The sequence below is a fragment of the Aethalodelphis obliquidens genome, unplaced genomic scaffold (assembly GCF_003676395.1).
Source record: "Aethalodelphis obliquidens isolate GAN/ISIS:26980383/991018 unplaced genomic scaffold, ASM367639v1 scaffold27, whole genome shotgun sequence".
Taxonomy (NCBI): Eukaryota; Metazoa; Chordata; class Mammalia; order Artiodactyla; family Delphinidae; genus Aethalodelphis; species Aethalodelphis obliquidens.
In genome coordinates, this window is record NW_020837971.1 from 12,210,833 (window position 1) to 12,231,732 (window position 20,900).

At 44.0% G+C, this 20,900-nt stretch overlaps 1 long non-coding RNA gene across 8 annotated transcripts in view; it reads right to left on the minus strand.

The window, feature by feature from the left end:
* LOC113629504 (uncharacterized) overlaps window positions 1–20,900 on the minus strand; it is a 73,271-nt gene that overhangs the window by 18,017 nt on the left and 34,354 nt on the right. For 3 of the 8 annotated variants that reach the window (XR_003436575.1, XR_003436570.1, XR_003436569.1), the window contains 2 exons: window positions 16,008–16,104; window positions 14,096–15,178 (listed from right to left, as the gene is read on the minus strand). This is a non-coding gene — a long non-coding RNA (uncharacterized LOC113629504). The other 5 variants (XR_003436571.1, XR_003436574.1, XR_003436573.1 and 2 more) reach the window with 5 other exon arrangements.

The following is a 20,900-nucleotide window of genomic DNA, read 5'->3' on the forward strand; positions in this document are numbered from 1 at the left end:
AATTTTCTGGAGAAGTAGCCAGCATCACTCAAGAGCCTCAAGTGATCTTCCCATGCCCTCCCAATTAGAAGTCAGAACAGTGTTTGTAAAGAAATAACTCATCTGTCTTTTCCTCCTTTTGTAAAGGCGTGGTGTCTTCTGTCGTTTTTTGGGGTTTTTTGGTTTTGTTTTTTTTTTATTTTTGGCTGCATTGGGTTTTCACTGCTGCGCGGGCTTTTCTCTAGTTGCGGCGAGTGGGGGCGACTCTTTGTTGTGGTGCACAGGCTTCTCAGTGCAGTGGTTTCTCTTGCTTCGGAGCACAGGCTCTAGGCACACGGGCTCAGTAGTTGTGGCTCGTGGGCTCTAGAGCGCAGGCTCAGTAGTTGTGGCGCACGGGCTCAGTTGCTCCGCGGCATGCGGGATCTTCCCGGACCAGGGCTCGAACCCGTGTCCCCTGCATTGGGAGGCGGATTGTTAACCACGGTGCCACCAGGGAAGCCCCTGTAGTTTGTCTTTTAAGCAGATTGCCTCATGTTTACCTTGTGCTGGATGAAGACAGCATGTTCACTAGGAATATGCCCTCTTCCCTTCCCCACTCAAATAAATAGAAGTATAGGAAAACAAACAAAAAATAAATAAATAGATAGAAGTATCCACATGAAAGGACAGGTTTTATCATTACATTAGGGAAATTTATACAAATGACTTCTATCTGGAAAATCTGAATTGTGAGATTACAAATTTAGGGTGGTTCTCTCACGAAGACTGTCACTGTCACTTTGGGGAGAATTATGACTTTTGTATTAAATTCTGAAAGTTTTTTCTTGGATATCATAGTCTACCTCCCAGAAAGTATAAGCAACTTGGCTGTGGTCACACAGCTAGATTAGGACCCGGATGTCCTGCCTCCATCTCTGAGGGCTCTTTCCTCTTCCCTGCATCCTTCAATGCTTTCCAAAAACACTTTCCTGCATTTTCCTCCTTTAAACCTACGTGACGATGCAGGCAGGGTTTCCTTTGTTTATTATTAGTCTAGTTGTTGATTAAAAATGGAGAGAGACATTTCAATGCAATTCTTTTTTTTTTTTAAAGGCATTTCTGGTCTCTGCTTAGTGGAATGTGAAAAGTTTACTACAGAAAGTAAAAAGGAGTACATTCCTATATCAAGGAATAGTAGGACTTTTTGAGGTTCAGTGACTAGGGGAAAAAAATGTGTGTGCTTGAAAGTACACTAAACAATTAGGTTCAGAAAATACTTTTCCAAATACTCTTTGCATCTAAAACAAGAAATCAGTTTGTCCTGGTACAGACACATCTGACAGAGCTAACGTTACTGGGCTTCAAGAAACTGCCCACGAGGACTTCCCTGGTGGCGCAGTGGTTAAGAATCCACCTGCTAATGCAGGGGACACAGGTTCGAGCCCTGGTTCAGGAAGATCCCACGTGCCACAGAGCAACTAAGCCCGGGCGCCACAACTACTGAGCCTGAGGTCTAGAGCCCATGAGCCACAACTACTGAAGCCTGTGCGCCTACAGCCCATGCTCCACAACAAGAGAAGCCACCGCAATGAGAGAAGCCCACACACCACAACAAAGAGTAGCCCCCGCTGGCCACAACCAGAGAAAGCCTGCGTGCAGCAACAAAGACCCAATGCAGCCAAAAAAATATAACTAAATGGATAAATAAATTTAAAAAAAGAAACTGCCCAGAGACAGGACTGAGAGCACGGAAACAAGACTGAAGATCTGTTGTGACAGCAACTGACCATTCAGAAGCTTTATAATCCGAAGAAAAATGAGCTTGAGAAGAAACATGGGATAGCAACAAATCATCACCCTACACGGTGAGCCCTCCGATTTCTACGAAAGATGAAAATTCTGTCATTTGAAAAGGCAGGAAAAAATAAACATTCTAGAAAAAAAAGAAGAAAAAAAAACAAAAAAATAAACATTCTAACAATGAAACTTCTTAAGATTTTCTTTTTGTGAGAACCTGAGAGGAAAGCAGCACCTAAGTTATTTTAAAAAGATCGCAATTTCAGAAGTCCTGTGGCTTGGAACAAAAAAACCCTGGGTTTAAGTTTTTGCTTGACTTAACACTTTGTAAAATGGTTTCAAGTACATACTTTTATTTTTTTAAGACATACTTTTCAAAAGTAGGATGAATATGTATTGGGCTGCACCCCGCATGCCTGCAAGGCCTGCACTTGCCCAGTGTTAAGACTGAAGGAAGAGGGACTTCCCTGGTGGTTCAGTGGTTAGAACCCCACACTTCCACTGCTGGGGGCCCGGGTTTAATCCCTGGTCGGGGAACTAAGATCCCGCAAGCCACGCCATAGTGTCCAAAAAAAAAGACCAAAGAAAGAGTCCCAAGTAAGCAACAGAGACGTCAATGGTTTAATGGATGGGGAGCTTACACGTCTGAAGCACGGTCCTGGAGTGACACCCCTCTGTGTACCCAGTGGGCAGGACTCGGCAGGCTTTACTCCCTGGGGAAGGGGAGATTCCCAGTTATAGGGGAATTGACATCAGACGGGCTCACTGGTTACCAGGGAAACCAGCAGAGAGGCACGCCCCTCACGGCCCCTTCGATAAGAACAATCACCAGCTGGAGCCGGGGCAAGGAGGAAGGTCAGTTATCTGAGTAGGTGTAGGTGAAGCAGGCCCTGGTCAGGCGGGGCGTGTACAGAGAGCAAGAGGACAGCCCTCTTGAGTGGCCCGACCACACGATATGCCGTTTCCTGCTGCTACCTAGAGCTGTTGTGATTAATTAAATTGAAAAACAAAATAAAATTAAACAGAGGCAGTACCTAGATCAAAATATCTCTGTGCTATGAACAAAAGAAGAGACATTAAAATATTGACTGCATGAAAATGAAAAATGAGGTTGGAGTCTACCTGTGCTCTAGTTTTGCTATATCTGTTTCTCTTTTGCCAAGCTCAGGAGACATTTGTTGTTTCGGTGCGTATGTGTAGGTTGGATATCTGTTAAGGGGAGAGTGTATTGGATAGTTGCTGTTGTTGCTGCTGTTTTTACCCAGCTCTACTCTGTAGTAATTGTTCCCTGATTTTGCTTTGGGGAACCACCCCTTACTCCACACTCTGAGCCCACATGCTTCAGGTGAACCTGAATCCACTCTGGCTCCTGGAAAGAAGTATGTGACCCAGGGTAAGCTGATCAGCAAGCCTATGTCTCCTGACAACAGTAATTGGTTCAGAGAAGAACACGTGAATCAAATCAGACCAATCAGGGCATAAAAGATTCAGTTCCAAGAAACTGAGTTTATTGGTGGGTGACCTGGACCTATTTTTTCTCATTGGATGTGAATAAGAATAGAGCTACTCCTGTAGCTCCGGGGGAGAATAGAGCTACTCCTTGCATTCCGGGGGGGAATGCAACTCCTTGCATTCGGGGGGGAATGCAAAATGTTACAACCTTACGGAGGAGAATTCAGCAATATCTAAAGAGACTGACAATAGAACGCAACTCAAAACCTGTGATATTTTTCCCCCAATAAAAGGTGTTATTGGAACAATTAGTGAAATCTGAGTTATTATATCAAGTTTAATATCTTGTTTTTTATCACTGTGTTTTCATAACTATACTGTGGTTGATAGTTTTGTTTTTAGATACTACACACTGACGTATTGAGAGAGAGTCATCACATCTGCAACTCATTGCCCATGGTTCCAAAAAATTACATTATACACGTACACACGCAGATAGTATATGTATAAAGTAAGAGACAAGAAAAAGAATGATAAAACAAATGGGGTAAAAAGTTAACTAGGGAACCTGGTTAAGGGGTGTGGTATAATGAGAAATACATTTGGTCTTTGTCATAGTTCCTGGCTCTGAGCTCCTAAAACCCTTGCCATTCCCTGAGTGATAGGAGGGTCTGATCATTCATAAGGAGCCCCTCTCATGTACACCCGAGTTTATGCTAATGAGGTGACTTAGGGTGGGCCCCAAGATAACCTCTGGATGGAGCTGGTCGCCAGAAAGGCAAAGTGATTAGAATGGAAGAGTATGGAAGTTTCAGCCATACTCACCAACCTCTGGGAACGTGGGGAGGATGGAGATTAAGCTCTATAAAAACTCCTGAACAAAATTTGATCAGCTTCCTAGTTGGTGAAAGCTTCCACACACTGGGAGGTGGTGCACCCCAGTTCCACAGGGACAGAAACTCCTCTCCTCAGGACTCTTCCAGACCTTGCCCTATATACCTCTTCATCTGGCTGTAAATTTGTATCCTTTATAATAAACTGGTCAATGGAAATAAATATTTCTCTGAGCTCTGTGAGTCACTCTAGCAAGGTAATTGAACTTGAGGAAGGGGTTGTGAGAACCTCCAATTTATAGCCAGTTGGTCAGTAGCACAGGTGACAACCTGGAGTTTCTACTGGCATCTGAAAAGGCGAGGGTGGGGAGGAAGGGGGCGCAGTCTTATAGGACCGAGCCCTTAACCTGTGGGATCCGGCAGTATCTCCAGGCAGTGTCAGAACTGAGTTAAATTATAGGACACCCAGCTGGTGTTGCAGAATTGCTTAACGTGTGGAAAAAACTACCACACACTTGGTGTCAGAGGTGGAGTGTGTGAGTGGAAGAGTGAAGGACACACAAAGCAAGTGAGTTTTCCTTTACAGACAGGCACACAGAAATCCTTTATGCTATTCTCGTAACGCTTCTATAAATCTGTAATTATGTCAAAATAAAGTTTACTTGAGGAAGAGCGGGAGAGGGAGGAGGAAAAAGAAGAAGGTGGCTGTTGGCATCCATTTAAAAGCACACTGGGAAAGGCGGTCTCAGAATGGAACAGACCCAGAAGCAGCAGAGCAAGAAGTGGATCGGGGTGACTTTATGGGAACCCTGTGTTAAGATTTAAATGAGTGAATCTGCTCTACCTCTGTCCTTTTCAGCTTGCATGAGTCAAATGATTCCTTTTCACAAGACTTGCTTGTGAAATATATAATTCACCAGATTCCAGAAGTTACTACATTTCTTTTTCTTTCTTTAATTCTTTTTTTTTCAGTTGTTTGTTTTCATTCCTATATGAACACTGAAACTACACACCAGAGTTCTAAGAAGCTACACACTTTGCTGAAAAAAGTAAGAAGAAAAGGAGGACAAGGACAAAAATTACTTACTGAAACACAACCATCAAGAATTACATGGACAGGACTTCCCTGGTTGTCCAGTGGTTAAAACTCTGCGCTTCCACTGCAGGGGGCACAGGTTCAATCCCTGGTGGCCCTGGTTGGGGAAGTTCCACATGCCATGCAGTGCAGCTGAAAAAAAAAAAAAGAATTATATGGACAACTCAACAACAAAAAACAACCTGATTTAAAAATGAAGAAAGGACTTGAATAGGTATTTATCCAAAAAAGACATACAAGTGGCCAACAGGTATATGAAAAGATGCTCAACATCACTAATGATTAGTGAAATGCACATAAAACCACAATGAGGTATCACCTCACACCTATTAGGATGGCTACTATTAAAACGACAACAACAGAAAATAACAAGTGCTGGTGAGCATGTGGAGAAATTGGAATTCTTGTGCACTGGTGGTGAGAATGTAAAATGGTGCAGCCACTGTGGAAAATAGTATGGCAGTTCCTCAAAAAATTAAACATAGAATTACCGTATGATCCAGTATATACCCAAAATAAATGAACCAGCATCTCAAAGAGATATTTATACATTCATGGTCACAGAAGTATTATTTGCAATAGCCAAAAGATGAAAGTAATCCAAGTGTCCATTGATGGATGAATGGAAAAAGAAAATGTGGTATATACATACAATGAAATATTATTCAGCCTTAAAAAGGAAGGAAATTCTGGGGCTTCCCTGGTGGCGCAGTGGTTAAGAATCCGCCTGCCAATGCAGGGGACACGGGTTCGAGCCCTGGTCCAGGAAGATGCCACATGCCGCAGAGCAACTAAGCCCGTTCGCCACAAGTACTGAGCCTGCACTCTAGAGCCCGTGTACTACAACTGCTGAAGCCTAGAGCCCGTGCTCCGCAACAAGAGAAGTCACCGCAATGAGAAGCCCACACACCGCAATGAAGAGCAGCCCCCGCTCGCTGCAACTAGAGGAAGCCCGCGCACAGCAACGAAGACCCAACACAGCCCAAAATAAGTAACTAAATACATAAAAATTAAGAAAAAAAATAGAGGAAATTCTGACACCTGCTACAACATGGATGAACCTTGAGGACATTATGCTGAGTGAAATAAACCCAACACAAAAGGACAAACACTGTGTGATTCCACTTACATGAGGTTCCTAGAGGGGTCTAATTCACAGAAAGTGAAATACAGAAAGTTAAATGGTGGGTGCCAGGACCTGGAGGGGAGGGGAGAATGGGGAGTTAGTGTTTAATAGGTACAGGTTTCAGTTTTGCATGATGAAAAGTGTTCTAAGGATGGATGGTAGTAATGGTAGCACAACAAAGTCAGTAAACTTTTTTTTAAATAAATTTATTTACCTATTTTTGGCGAAGTTGGGTCTTCCTTGCTGTGTGTGGGCTTTCTCTAGTTGCGGCAAGTGGGGGCTACTCTTTGTTGTGGTGCGTGGGCTTCTCATTGCAGTGGCTTCTCTTGTTGCAGAGCATGGGCTCTAGGCACGCAGGCTTCAGTAGTTGTGGCACACGGGCTCAGCAGTTGTGGCTCGCAGGCTCCAGAGCACAGGCTCAGTAGTTGTGGTGCACGGGCTTAGTTGCTCCACGGCAGGTGGGACCTTCCCAGACCAGGGATTGAACCCATCTCCCCTGCATTGGCAGGCGGATTCTTAACCACTGCGCCACCAGGGAAGTCCCAAAGTCAGTAAACTTAATGACACTGAACTGTATATCTAAAAATGGTTAAGGTGGTAAACGTCATATCATGTGTATTTTACCATTAAAAAAAAATAGTTACAAGGACAAAGAACTTGCTGCCAGACAGACTGAACAACTTACATAGTTTAGCCAGAGAACAGCTCGAGTAAAAAAATAGATCACCCAAAGGAAGTAAATATTTATAAATCCTGAGGAAAAATAAAATTTATTGTAAAACTCTGAGGTAAATTTATGTAGAAAATGTAGCAGAGGGCTTCCCTGGTGGCGCAGTGGTTGAGAGTCCGCCTGCCGATGCAGGGGATGTGGGTTCGTGCCCCGGTCCGGGAAGATCCCACATGCCGCGGAGCGGCTGGGCCCGTGAGCCATGGCCGCTGGGCCTGCGCATCCGGAGCCTGTGCTCCGCAGCGGGAGAGCCCACGACGGTGAGATGCCCGCACAAAAACAACAAACAAACAAACAAACAAAAACAGAAAATGTAGCAGAAAATCAGGAAAACAAAATATTGTGGTGGGGAGCGGAGGGAAAGCATAAATTAGGAGTTTGTGATTAACATATACACACTACTATTTATAAAATAAACAACAAGGACCTACTGTACAGCACAGGGAACTATACTCAGTATTTTGTAATAACCTGTAAGGGAAAAGAATCTGAAATGGAATATATATATATATCTGAATCAGCTGTACACCTGAAACTAACACAGCACTGTAAATCAACTATACTTCAATAAAAACAAAAACAAAACAAAACAAAAAAAAGTATTACTAAATATGCATCACTAGACATGGGCCCTCTCTGCTATTCTAGAAATTCGGAGAAAGATTACCTTCCCCTGACATACTCTTGCAACCTTCTCACTGATGCCTTAAATTTCAGTCTTGGAGGTTTATAACTTTGGCTTAAAGCCTTTCCCTCTGGCCTAAGCATGATCCTAAGTTCAGAACTACAGTACAAAAGCCTAATCAACATTTTCCACGAGTTCTTCAAACCAACATATCCAAAAGTATTACCTTATTCTCCTCAGAATTCACTCCTTCAGACCTTACCAGTTCTGCCAGTCGCTCCCCTATTCCCTCCAAATCCCACAGTAATTTTCCCTCCTCCACCTCCCTTGCCCTAACAGGCACTTGGCAGTCTGGTGCTGGCATGTCCCTTCCCTGCCTTTTCCATCTCTTCTGCTCATCCCCATGGTCACTCTCCTTTGTCTCATCATTCCTAGAGTGCTGTAACAGAATCCAAATGCGCTCAGCCTCTGCCTGTCCCATAGTAGGAAGACTAAACACAGCCTACAGCAGCAGGAAAGCAGGACAGAAGGAAGAAAGGAAGAGAGGGAGGAAAACAATATTGGAAAATTTTCAATAACTTGAAAATAAAATCAAAGGATGCATCATGGAAAAATATAAAATCTACCTTGCTTAACAAATTCCATTCCTCAAACACAATCCTTATACACATATGTTTCACACTTTTCCCCCAAATTTTCAAAAGATAGTCATGGATACTTCCTAGTAGTCTAGTCAGACGCTAGTCTATGAATCACTGTAATTAAAGAAAGCCAGTAAGAATCAATCTGAATGTAGTAACATAATGTACTGAACCTGAGATATTTTTTATCAAAAAATGTTCTCCAAGAATTACCAGGCTTTTAGAGGCCAGGGTGTCTTAAGAGGTTATAATACAAAGATTATTGTTTAATAATAATTTTACAGGTTCTGATTTAAATGTGCTCTCTGGATCACTGGATCCTTAGGTCAAACTTGAGGGAAAGGGAGTCTCAGCTCAGTATAAGAAAGACATCAACAACAATAGTGTCAGGAGTTCCCTGGTGGCCTAGCGGTTAGGATTCTGGGCTTTCACTGCCGTGATCCAGGTTCAATCCCTGGTCAGGGAACTGAGATCCTGCAAGCCGCGTGGTGTGGCCAAAAAATAAAATAAAATACCAAAAAAAACCCCCAAAACCCAAAACAACAACAATAGTGTCTACAACAGAATGGGCAGAATCAGAGGAAAGTAAGCTGGGGGGGTGGGGGTGGGGGTTGAGTATTTGTTAGGAAATTGTAGGACCGACTTAAACATGCATTAGTGGAGAAAAGTAAAGGAACTCCTTGATCAATGGTTTCTCAAACTAGTCAGTCATCAGAAACACTTGAAGAGCATGTTATAGTTCAGATTCCTTGGCCTCACTCATAGAAATTCTAATTTGGCAGGTTTGAGATGGAGCCCTGGCACATATATTTTTACAGAAATCCTCAGAAGACTCTGGATCCACTACCCTATGTTGGTTTCTCAAACTGGAGAAACCATGATCTACCCCAAGTATGTCCATAGATTGCATCCCTCATCCTGGGATCCACAGACCTCATTTTAAGAAATATTGCACCTAATCACCCTGCATTTGTGATGTTATTTTGGCAGAATTATTTTATTCAGTTATAGAGCTAAACCTGTATGTTTTCCAGCCTAACACTCTTAGCTTTATTCTGTACAGCTGTATATAGAGCTGGCCAAGCTGTGTGGCATGTGGGATCTCAGGTCTGCGACCAGATATTGAACCTGTGCCCCCTGCAGTGGAAGCATAGAGCCTTAACCACTGGACTGCCAGGGAAGTCCCAACACAGCTGTATTCTTAATAGTGAACATATTCACAATATTTGTAACCCAAGCTCATAGTTGGAGAAACCAGTTTGAGAAACATTGTATTAGAAATTTTCTAAAGACCCTGAGATTTAGCAATGCGGTAACTGGAGTTTCTGATTTGGGCTCAATTAATTCCTAAAGAAAGTTCTTAGGGGAAAAAAAAAAAATGAGGACTGTGCGTGGGAGTACAGGTGGGGGGCAGGGAAGGGAGCAGGTAGCATATTAGTCCTTGAGGACAGAATCTGTGGCCTTTAAAAGCCCTTTCAGGGGCTTCCCTGGTGGCGCAGTGGTTGAGAGTCCACCTGCCGATGCAGGGGACACGGGTTCGTGCCCCGGTCCGGGAAGATCCCACATGCCGCGGAGCGGCTGCGCCCGTGAGCCATGGCCGCTGAGCCTGCGCGTCCGGAGCTTGTGCTCCGCAACGGAAGAGGCCACAACAGTGAGAGGCCCGCGTACCGCAAAAAAAAAAAAAAAAAGCCCTTTCACCAGGGCCTGGAGCAGGGTCTGGCATAATAGGCAGTCAACAGATACTTAGGAAGGAAGGAAGGAAGGGAGGGAGGGAGGGAGGGAGGGAGGGAGATTATGTTTGTCATAACCAGATCATTTGCCTGTATTTGTGGCTTAGCAAGCCATATAAAAAAAACCTACAAAAAGTCATTTTTGAGATAATCAAGGACATTTGAATAGGGTTTGAGTATTGCATGTTATTAATTTATTGAAAATCTTATTAATATTAGTTTTTTTTTAGATGCTACTAATTTACTATGACTTTCGCTAGGTGCAATCATGGCACAGTGATTTATTAGCGATGTAAAAGGTCCTTTCCAGTGAGAGATGTATACTGAAGAATTTATGAGTGAAATTTCAGGATGTCTCAAGCAATAGATGAAACAAAATTCACAAATCGTTGCTAATTGCTAAAGATGAGTGGTTTGTATTCAGGGGTTTGTTACAGCACACATTGTGCTAGTCTTTCTATGTCCCTGTATGTAACAAAAGGTAAACAGCCTCTTTCCTGAGAGAAACCGGTCTTCTTGTGCTAAGGCATGCGTATGTAATGAATTAACTTTGCTCCTACGTAACCAGATCAAAGCATTTCTGCGTGGTCCCTGTGGTTCCTCCTCAACGACTGAGAACATTTTAGAGAGAAGTAAAACCTGTAATCCAGAGGGAGTGCCCCGTTAGGAAACAGGAAGGCACAGTCAGGGTTTACCTAATCTTTCTTTGCCTCAGCTCATGCACATGTGAAATGGGGATAATAATACCCACCTTATAAGTGGTTGAGATGACCTGCCTGCCCTTCTTGTTGTCCTGGTCAATTGATTGTGCACTGTCTGAACATGGTGGCTTCTGCCCAAGGCCAAAACAGGGGATGAGGGAAGAGGAAGCATTGGAAGCAATGGTTGTGGGTACACGCCTCTGGACACAGCCCACAAGGACCTGCTTTCCTATCCTGACCCCATGACCCTTAAGCTGTGTGATTTAGGGCAATGACTTAACCTCTCTTAACATCAACTGCTTCTCCCGTGAAACAGAGATGGTATTACCCAACGTGCTGTTGGGAAGACTGAAGCATTGTAGGGAATGGGTCTGGTGGTCTGCATGGTATACAGCAGATGCTCCTTAAGTTAGTGATATAAGCAGGAAGAGCCTCTCATAGCTGCTCTCCCACCATGGCCATTCAGACCTCACAGGATTCTTTGCACCTTGGATTTTAGATGCTGATAACTGGTTTCTGTAAGGTGAGGTCAGGGCAGAGAAGACCCAGGGAAGGGTTGGTAGGCTGCTCAAAAGACACCCTCCATAAGGGCTGATGGTGGGGTTTTAGGTGAGGGAGATGAGAAGGAGAATGCTTGCAAGAGAGGCAAGGGGAGTTCCTGGAGCAAATGGTGAGGGAAAGGAGGGTATGCTCCAAGGAACACACGGAGGACTGGCATTACCTGTGAATATGAACATCTCCTATAAACAGAGAAGAAAGTTAGATAGTGCTTATTATATGCCGATGATTATTCAAGGTGCTTTAGGTATGTTAATTCACGCAGACCTCTCAGCAACATTTGAGGTATGTACTATTATCATCTCCATTTTACATGTGCGTGAACTGAGACAAAGAGCAGTTAAGTAACTTGCTTAAGGTCCCCCAGCTGGTAAGTGGCGGGGCTGGGTCACACCAGGTAGGCTTATTTTAATGTCCTTCCACCAAACCATGAAACTGATTGTGATTGTGCACCCCTGTGTTAGGGGCACACAAAAGTCAGGGTTGTCACGTCTTGGTTGATCTTTCTTCCCCTGAAAATTGGGTCACCCTAACAGTCCCTGGTTTACTCAACCAGGGCACTTTCAGTATCCAGCATCTTTTTTCTTTTTTTTCCTCTTGGCTTGTCCATTGTCTGTTCTCAGATGGGATGTCTGTGCTCAGATGGGATGTCCTCGCCGTTCCCGTAGAGCAGTCAGGGTTCAATTAGAGGAAAAAACACCACCACTAGGAGTGATATATAACATTATAAGCACTAAATAATTTTGTGAGCTAAACAGCCTATGTACTGGGGTCTGAAGTCTCCAGGGCAGGCATTCTAGAAGGGAAGATGAAGATGGATATGAAGTGGGAGAGATCAAGGACAAACTGGAACGCACAAGCATGAAGCTGGGACCAAAGGACAGACTGGAACTCACATATGTCTTTCAAAAAGCCTCCAAGTTCAAGGGAGTGGGTGTCCTATAGGAAAAGCCAGAGCCTTCCACTGTGGAATTAACCACACACCTGGCTCGGGAGTCAGAAGCTGAAGGAGGCTCCCACAGGGGAGGGGATTGGAGGGGCAGTGAGCTCAGTGGCTGCCCACACCAATGAGTTGAGACAGGAGCTTGGGCTGCGACGGTGCCTCACACCCCAAACCAGTCTCCGGAGAAGGAATATGGCTACTGTTTCACTTCTGCCCCCCAAATTCCACCCCAGAATGTCTCTTGCGGCCCATGCCAACCTGAAACTGTGCAGGGAAGGGAATTTGGGGAAGCGTAGCTCCAGTTTAACTAAATTGCTACAATGAGGGTCACCCTACTTTTGCCGGGGAAGCCCCATCATTCTTTCTCTGGCTGTCAAGCTGAGGGGAATAAAAATACCTCCTGCCCAGGCAATTTCCTCTTTCTAACATTTACTTTATGTTTTGTTTTAGAGCAAAAGAGGAGTTATTCCCTGCTGCCAGCCTCTGCTCTGAACCCCTGGGTGTGTCATCTGCTTCTCTTCGGAACCACCGACACCCTCTGCCCTTGGGCCTCTTCTCTCCAAAAGTAGGTTGTTATCCTAATCAAAAGAGTCACCAGTGGTTTGATGAGTTTGGGAAATGAAGCTAATTTTTTTAGGGTCTTAATTATATAATTGCTATGTTCCAAAAAATAAAAAATATATATATATTTAAGTCTCGGAAAGTTTCTTTTGAATATGCCATAATTATATGAAGTAACATAAACGACAGTGTAATATGATCTACCATACTGATCTCCAGGGTAGGTGTAGGCACAGAGTTGCTTTTATTTAAATATACTAACAATTAGAGGTAGCATAGCCTAGGTGAGTGGTTGTCACACTTTGGCCTGTAGCAGAATCCTCTGGAGGGCTGGTTAAAAGTCTGCTGGTTCCCATCGCCAGAATTTCTGGTTCTAAAGGTCTGGGGTTGGCTTCCCTGCTGGCCCAGTGGTTAAGAATCCATCTGCCAATGCAGGGGACATGGGTTCGAGCCCTGGTCTGGGAAGATCCCACATGCCGCGGAGCAACTAAGCCCGTGGGCCACAACTACTGGGCCTGCGCCCTAGGGCCCACGAGCCACAACTACTGAGCCTGTATGCCACAACTACTGAAGCCCACGCGGCTAGAGTCCGTGCTCTGCAACAAGAGAAGCCACTGCAATGAGAAGCCCTCGCACTGCAACAAAGAGTAGCCCCCGCTCACTGCAGCTAGAGAAAGCCCGCACGCAGCAACAAAGACTCAACGTAGCCCAAAAAAAAAAAAAAAAAAAAGGTCTGGGGTAGGGCCCAGGAACTTGCAGTTCTATTGAGTTTCCAGGTAATGATGGTGCTGCTGGTCTAGGGGCCACACTTTGAGAACCACTGGTCTTGTGGTTAAGATCACAGGCTTCTAGGCCAGACATCATGGGTTGGACTCTCAATTCACCATCTGTTTGCTGTGTGACCTTGAGCAAATTACTCAATATCTCCATGCCTCAGTTTCTTTGTATGTGAAATGAGGATAATAATGACACTTACCTTTGGGGGTTATTGTGAGGTTTAAATAAATTAATCCACATAACGTATGGATACTTTATTTTTTTATTTTGTAATTTATTTATTTTTGGGTGTGTTGGGTCTTCATTGCTGTGTGCGGGCTTTCTCTAGTTGCGGCGAGTGGGGGCCACTCTTTGTTGCAGTGCGTGGACTTATTGCAGTGGCTTCTCTTGTTGCAGAGCACGGGCTCTAGGCAAGTGGGCTTCAGCAGTTGTGACACGCGGGCTCAGTAGTTGTGGCTCGCTGGCTCTAGAGCGCAGGCTCAGTAGTTGCGGCATGCAGGCTTAGTTGCTCCACGGCATGTGGGATCTTCCCGGACCAGGGCTCGAACCCGTGTCCCCTGCATTGGCAGGCAGATTCTTAACCACTGTGCCACCAGGGAAGTCCGTATGGATACTTTATGCATCTATAAAATACTTTTATCCACATAAAATATGGATACGGCACACGGTAAATGTCAAATATTTGCCATTATTTTAATTCAGAATGTTTTGTGAGTCAGTGATTACATAGCAAATGCATATTATAAAATATTCCAGATCCACAGATCTTTTACACTCACAAAGGCTGAGTCTAGAAAAAATGGAGGTTTTAAATTTAATTTCTAAGTAATCGGTTGTGGAGTTCCCTGGCGGTCCAGTGGTTAAGACCCCGTTCTGCCAATGCAGGGGGCTCGGGCTCGATCCCTGGTCAGGGGAACTAAGATCCCACGTGCCACCGGGCCAAAACATTTAAAAAAAAAGAAAAAGTAATCAGTTGTGAAATTGTTATGTCTCTTCCTACTTGTCCCTTAGTATTTCTCTAATGATCACGGAGCTTGGAAATACCCAGCAAATGCATTAGGAAAAAAGAGAAATATAGCAAATGCCAGTTCTTTTACAAAACATTATAATTTAAGGGAAAAGGTAGCATTATGGCAAAGTTTGAGTTCAATTTCCTAGTTGACCACAAGATGGCAGCACCACACGGGATTTTGCAGAAGAGTAGTATTGCTCAAAGTCGCCTCCCGCATACCCCCTGCACGAGGCTGCCCTCTTGGACTCTGAAATCCACTTCCTGGATCTCGGTCCCTTTCTTATCCTTGTTTAGGCTTTAGACCATCCGTGGACCGAGCCCCATTCCTGTTGCGGACTCGAGGGTCAATTCACGGATTAGAAAAACAGGGTTTCACTGCAAGACTAACCTGATTTGTAATTCGGAACAGCTCCCTGTGCGACTCTGAGCCTCAGTTCCCCCGGTGTAAACTAAGACAGTGGAATAGGGGCCCTCCGCGGTCATCAGCCCAGGGTTCCAAGTTCCGAATCAGGTTTGTAGGAGGTGTCCACAGCAGGCAAGTGGGTTCACAGTCCCCGGTGATTTCTGGCTGCAGAAATCCAGGACCCGCCACTGTGTGCCAGAGGCCAGCACGACGCCCTCCGGAGCATCCTGTTTAGGGCCTAAGAAATGTAAAACGTTGTGTGCTATATTAAAGCAAACCAGGATGTATCAGGACAGTCCGTGGAAAGTCGTGTCCATTTTTAACGTAAAACGGATTACTTCAATGAGATTACATGCCTCAGAAGACTTTTTCAGGGACCACCTGTCCACTCTCTTCTGCCTTTAGGGTTACCTCGGTGGAGCCTGTCGCTTTGAGCAAGTGTTTTTGTTTAACTGACGCCTAAAGGGTTTTGTTGAACTGAAACTTCTTTTGGCGAAGGATGCTCTGGCGCCCTCTGGTGACTTATCCCAAGTAATGCGTCACTCGCCTTAAAACGCCTTGCTTTCAACTTCTTACACCAAATAATCCAGTTTTTGCCTTCTGAGTCCTATGTTAGCCTGCTTCTGGATTATTACTTTTACTGCTAACTCTATGAACCACACCCCCGCCAAGTATAGTTATGAGATTCCGTGCTGGAAGTATAGACTCCAGGCGAGCTTAGAGTGGAAGCACGAATAAACTAACGTGGCAGGAGTGCCAAGTCTTTGACGTTGGCTCATTTCATAGGAAGAGAACATGCCTTAGGAGAGATGGTTGTCAGTCCCAGCGGGGAGAGGGAGTGTCTGTGATGAACCTCATATTTTCTGTGCTTACGGTCCAGGTAGCTGGCTCTCTGGAATCCCCCTGCCCTTTCCTCTACCTCCCATCTCCTTGGCTCATGTGGTATGACTTGGTGGCCACCCAGTTCCTCGCAGGCTGGCCCCTCTTGGGACTCTGACTCTATCCTAGTGCTGGCTAGTGAGGGGCCAGATCCTGATTCTTGTGCCTGGAAATGTTGCTAGAAATACCGTATTTCTCCAGGGACCAACTGCATCAGGATCTCCTGGGATGCTGCTTACATCCAGACTCCTTGGGTCCAGCCCCGGACTTGCTGCATTAGAATCTCTGAAAGTAGAGATGAGAATTATGCATTTTAAACAAGATCCCTGCGTGATTGTTAGGGAAGCCAGGATTTAGAAATTGATTCATAGACGTGTGACTTCACAGACATGATGATGATCACGATACCCTCTGTCCACATAACAAGTGTCTGCATTTCTGCTACCACTTCCCCACCCCACCACCAATATGACTGTGCACCTTCTTAGATCTGAGCATCAGCCAGGGTGCACAAGCATGAAACTCCTGGCTTCTGTCCCAGGAAGCACATCATAGAGTAAGTTTTCTATCTCTTTCCTGAACCCCTTTTATCATCAATCAGGTTAGTGTTTCTGATCAAGACTCTTTGCTGAGCAAACTTAAATTATACCCCTAACATTAAAATGTCAAGGATTAAGAAGTTGATCCTCTATGTGGTACATATATACAATGGAATACTACTCAGCCATAAAAAAGAACAAAATAATGCCATTTGCAGCAACATGGTTGCAACTAGAGAGTATCATACTAAGTGAAGTAAGTCAGAAAGAGAAAGGCAAATACCATATGATGTCACTTATACGTGTAATCTAAAATATGGCACAAATGAACCTATCTATGAAACAAAAACAGACTCTCAGACATAGAGAACAGACTTGTGGTTGCCGAGGGGGAGGGGGAGAGGGAGCAGGATGGACTGGGAATTTGGGGTTAGTAGGTGCAAACTATTACATTTAGAATGGATAAACAACAAGGTCCTACTGTATAGCACAGGGAACTCTATTCAATATCCTGTAATGAACCATAATGGAAAAGAATATGAAAAAAATACATATATATTGTTATATATATATATATATATATATAACTGAATCACTTTGCTGTACAGCAGAAATTAACACAACATTGTAAATCAACTATACTTCAACAAAATAAAGTTTAAAATAAATAAAAGCTACCTACCAAAACAGTTGTGTGGTATTTTGGTAGCTTTGCTGAGGCACCTTTTGTCTCTCTGTGTCTGTCTGTCTTTCTGTCTATGGAGGGCATGGCATGCCATTGTGCACTTGACATTAACAGGAATAACATGAAATTGAGCACCTGCTGTTTCTGTTAGACAGAAACTATGAGGTCCGGGGCCTGAAACCCATCCTAGGGTTCAGGGACTCAGTGGTGGGAAGGACAGTGAAGTCCAATTTGGTGGCCAGGGCAGGAATCCCATCCCCTCACGCTCACTGAAGGGACATTGTCTTAGATGCCAACTTCTGCAGCTGCCTGCCCTTGGACCTATTTTCAGGTATACTTTTCACCCGAGTACCCAAGTCCTTCCTCACCCAGCAAGGCTCAGAAAAGAGGTGGTGAACAAAATAGCCTAGGAGGTCACTAACACTGGTCACTAGTGCTATGAGTGCGGACACTCATCTCAGACTCTGCGCAGTGCTGTCCAACGTGGTAGCACAAGCCACATGTGGTCATTGAGCACTTGAAATGCGGCTCATGCAGAATGTGCTGCAAGTGTGAAAACATACACCAGACTCTGGACACACAGTAAGAATATAAAATATCTCCTTCACAGTTATAGATAGATAGATAGACACATGGATAGATAGATAGATGGCATGCGGAAATGATAATATTCTGGATATATTGGGTTAAATAAAATGTATTATTAAAATTAATTTTACTTATTTGTGGTTTTCAAATTTGGCTACAAGGCAATTTAAAATTATATAACGTGGCTTGGACGCTACTGGTCTGGGCCCATGGTATTTATCTGACGATTTCCACTGTTTCTAATCCTTTGGAACTTAACCACTTCCCTAACATGACCTTTCTGGTTTCTCCTAGTTCTTTCCCTCCTGGACAGCCCTATTCTATTGCCCACGGAGCTGTGTGACACATGCCAGCTCTTGCTAAAAAGTCCTGCTGGAGTGCCCCAAGTTGCCCACTCCATTGCTACATGACTCTAGCTGTTAGAAGATTCTTTCTTATACATCAACCAAAATAGGCTTCCCTGAGACAGCTTTCTATGAGAATAAATGAGCCATGGTTAATAACCTGATAGCAACACATTTATGCCATTTATTTAGTCGAGTCCCTATTTAGTTTGTTTTCAGGTTTCTAAAATGTGTATTATGATAATCATCCTTATGTTTAAATTTTTATACGCATATTAAATAATTTGGATAAATTCTTACTAATACAATCTTTTAAGCTTTTGACACTGTTCTGTATTACATGAACAACATTGGGTATTATAATTTTTAAGATCTTTGTAATTCTTATAAAATGGTAATTTTGTTAAAAATTTTACATTAAAATGGTTTAAAATAAGTTTAAAATGGTAATTTATTGTTTTCTTTTGCTTTAGTGTTAGTATATTTTAACTTTGTTTATTTAGAACTTAATTTTATCTCAAGCTCCCTTTCTGTTGATGGTAGAAATTAAACAGAATTCAAATGCTAGTTCCTATGTGCATGTTTTCTTCTAGAGGTGATCTATGCATTTTCTACACAAATGTACCATATAATACACGTTTTTCTATGCCTTTCATTTTCATATTTATTCTGTTTTTAAAAAAGAAAATCCTAGGCTGGCTTTTTAAAAATATTTAGTTGGCTGCACTGGGTCTTAGTTGTGCATGAGGGATCTTCGTTGCCATGTGCAAGATCTTCAAGGGCCTGAGGATCCAGTTCCCCGACCAGGGATCAAACCCGGGGCCCCTGCATTGGGACTGTAGAGTCTTAACCACTGGACCGGCAGGGAAGTCCCTAGGCTGACTTTCTAAAAAGTCCTCCTTCACAAATGTCACTGATTACCTTAGCCTTGTAATAAACACAGGAATCCACTTTAAGGAGCAATTTAGTTTCCTTTTTTTTTTTTTTTTTCATTTCACCCTTCTTTCCTTTATTTCTACTTGTCTTTTCTTCAGATGGAAGAGTAAGCAGTCAGATCCTGAGTGTCCCGGAACCCCCAGTGGACAAGTTTGCTCACCCCTGCATCTTGTGAGCTGGAAACGGTGGGCATGAAGGCCCTGGGCCAGGCTGCAGAATCTCTCCACTAAGACCTGCTGATGGAGGCAACAGGTAAGAAATGACTGAATTCTTCTTCTTGTAAGAAGTCCCAGCCTCTCCTCCTCAACCCCCCAGGTTCATTCCTTTCTTTTATCTCTTATATGTAATGCTTTACATATAACTGGCACTATATAAATACTTGTTGAATGAATGAATGAATAAATGTAAATATCAATGGGTGAATGCTAACCCTGGAAATATCTGGTTAGGCTTGTTAAAGCAACACCAAAGATTTTCATCTGTGTGAATGACTTACCATGAATGACCAGTGATAGGGTAGCACAAACACCATTGGGATATCATAAAATCATATATTGTTAGAGCTGGAAGGGGCCCTTGAGCTTTGCATGTCCCAAGGTTCCCAACTGATGAATACCATCAGAATCTAGCTGGCAGGTGTATTTACTTAGCTTGTAGTCTTGCTGCTGATGTTGGTTTTCCCCTTGGAATTAGTTACCAACATATAAATACTGGAAGACTTCATAAAAAGTGTTTTAAACTGGAGTGTCTGGCACTGCTAGGTCCGTAGCTACACACAACACCCTGGGCTGAGCCGTTGCTGCCCTATTTTAGATGGGATGCGTTCTATTCCTCGATGGAGCCCCCAGCTGCACACAGTGCACCTGACACACACACAGGACTTGTCCGGCCCTGGGAGAGGTTGCACTTGTGATGCCTAACCTAGTCCAATGCCAATGTAGGTAAGGAAACTGAAGCCACTGAATTCACCTCCCTAAACAGTTTGCTTGATTTTAGCCTCATCCCTGCACTATCTTCCATCTACTTCCAGAGTAAGCTCCGGAAAACACAAAAGTGACTAGGTCACACCCCTGCTTAAAATCCTTTGGTGGCTCTACTAGATCTAAAGATCCCAATCTTCTTATCATGGATTATGAGACCTTTCAGTGGAAAGCCTGCTTTGCCAACTTTAACTCGGACAACTCTGACTCACCAGCCACACCAGGTATCTTCACGTTCCTCTACTCTGCCATGTCCTCTTGTGCCTCAGCGTCTCCATATCCGCTGTTCCCTTTTCCTAGAAGGCTTCTCCCTATCTGTTTATGTGTCTGACAATTTATTCATATTCAGTACTTAGCACAGGCACCTGTGATTCTCCCCGGTGAATCCTTCCACCCTCACTTCATCGTCTCTACCATGGGACACAGTTCACAGTCCTCTTTATAGCTCCTGGAACAGTTTACTATGACTTCCCCATTAGACTGTGTGCTCTTGAGGAAAGGAACCACAGATCATTCATTTTTATCTTAATTATTTATCCCAGTGCTCAATAAATGTTGAATGAATGAATGACAGCCTTGCTCCAGGTGACTTTGTTAGTGACATAGCTGTGAGACACTATGGTCTTCCCCTGATTTCCTCCTGTAGCGTTACGACCAGGAGTCCTTTGCAAACAGAAGAGAGTGTAGGGACAAGCTTCACTCTTCCCATATTACCAGACTGTCTCAGGACCCTTAGTCTTCAGTGTTTGTTGATTTTATTCCTCCTCTTTCTTCTATACATATTGTATACCTCATCTTGGCTTCAGCTTCTCACTTAAAAAATTGACTCCCAGGGCTTCCCTGGTGGCGCAGTGGTTGAGAGTCTGCCTGCCGATGCAGGGGACGCGGGTTCGTGCCCCGGTCCGGGAAGATCCCACATGCCGCGGAGCAGCTGGGCCCGTGAGCCATGGCCGCTGAGCCTGCGCGTCCGGGGCCTGTGCTCCGCAATGGGAGAGGCCACAACAGTGAG